Below are 1,990 nucleotides of genomic sequence, written 5' to 3'. Positions count from 1 at the left end.
TAGGACAGTTTATTTTAAAAAAAACAAGCCTGTTTTGTGCAAAGCAGAACTCCTGGCTGCCTTTATTTCCGCCATATCAAAAATATTTTTGTCAGAATTGTTACGGCTATGGCTGCTGTGCAACCGCCTCACCACCAGGGGTCCCTCAAGAGCAGGCTTTCCTGACTGGCCCAGTCCATCTCCCTTGTTTTCTCTATGTTCTGGACTTCCCCTTATAACCCTGCCTGGCAGTTCCCTCGGTGCTTCGGCATCGAGCTCGCTTGGGCTCCTTGCTCTAGCCTTCTGCCTTGCCTTATGTGTGTGGCCTTCGGGCCTTCTGCTTTGTCTTGCCTTGTGTGTGTGGCCTTCGGGCCTTCTGCTTTGCCTTGCCTTGTGTGTGTGGCCTTCGGGCCTTCTGCCTTGCCTTGTGTGTGTGGCCTTCGGGCCCTCTGCCTTGCCTTGCTGTGTGTGTTTGGCCTTCGGGCCCTCTGCCTTGCCTTGCTGTGTGTGTGTGGCCTTCGGGCCCTCTGCCTTGCCTTGCTGTGTGTGTGTGGCCTTCGGGCCCTCTGCCTTGCCTTGCTGTGTGTGTGGCCTTAGGGCCCTCAGCCTTGCCTTGCTGTGTGTGTGTGTGGCCTTCGGGCCCTCTGCCTTGCCGTGCTCTGTGTGTGTGTGGCCTTCGGGCCCTCTGCCTTGCCTTGCTGTGTGTGTGTGGCCTTCGGGCCCTCTGCCCTGCCGTGTGTGTGTGTGTGTGTGGCCTTCGGGCTTTCTACCTTGCTATAAGGTTCCTTGACCCTGCCCGGACTCTGTCTCTGCTTACCTGCCGCCTGCCCTGACCCAGCCTTGACTCTGACTCTGCTTACCTGCCGCCTGCCCTGACCCAGCGTTGACTCTGACTCTGCTTGCCTGCCGCCTGCCCTGACCCAGCCTGGACTCTGACTCTGCTTGCCTGCCGCCTGCCCTGACCCAGCCTGGACTCTGACTCTGCTTGCCTGCTGCCTGCCCTGACCCAGCCTGGACTCTGACTCTGCTTGCCTGCCGCCTGCCCTGACCCAGCCTGGACTCTGACTCTGCTTGCCTGCTGCCTGCCCTGACCCAGCCTGGACTCTGACACTGCTTGCCTGCCGCCTGCCTAGTCCCAGCCTGGACTTGGACTTTGTCCCAGTCAATACCCTGCTCCACATATTCACAGCCATCGTCAGAGACCTTCCAGCCATCCCTGTCTCTCTCCACCTGGAGCCACCCTTTTGGGTGGTATTCACGACACCGGACCATAGCTCAAGCGTAACAGTATGCCGAAGCCATCAATTTCCAGGGGAAGAGATAGGTCTTTGTGCTAAACCGGTGAGTCAACTTTTTTTTCCACTATTACAAAATGCCTCAGCCTTCAAGATTTTATATCTGTGCTCGTTGCCAGACCTTAAACTATCCCAGTTACCAGAACTGTCTTGCTTGTCAGCTCTCAGATCAAGAACACTGGGTATGTAGCAGTTGTCACAAGAGGAACGTCTCGGTCTACCAGGAGTGTCTAAATTGTAGTACTTCTAGACCAGGATGGTGGATCTGCCCTTGCCTTCTGTGCCTTTTGCCTCCAGGCAAACCCTGCCCCCTCTGCAAAGCTAACGGGCCATCCATTTCTCCAAAAAGCTCAGCTAGTTCTACTACACTATATCATGCTTCTGGTCCTACTAAGAAGGTTTTGCAAACAAAGAATTCCAGAACAGCATTTCATAAAACATCTCACCAAGAAGTAAGTGATATTTCAGAAAAATTCAAGTCTCACCTGGTTAAGAAGGCTTCTATAACTTCCATGCTAGAGCCTCAGAAACAAAAGCTGAGGGAAGTAATTAACTCTAGCAGGGCTCTGCTTCCCACAGCTGCCAGTCAGACAAAAACGAGCACCTTCCCAAGACGGCCCAAAGCGGCCTGTGTCTTCACTAAGCTGCAAGTCTCCGCTGCAGAATCAAGGAACCATGAGCTGGGGTTTAAGAATCTGTCCTCGTTTACCATGTCC

Source organism: Rhinatrema bivittatum, chromosome 1 (assembly GCF_901001135.1).
Source record: "Rhinatrema bivittatum chromosome 1, aRhiBiv1.1, whole genome shotgun sequence".
Classification (NCBI taxonomy): domain Eukaryota; kingdom Metazoa; phylum Chordata; class Amphibia; order Gymnophiona; family Rhinatrematidae; genus Rhinatrema; species Rhinatrema bivittatum.
This window is presented reverse-complemented; position numbering follows the sequence as displayed.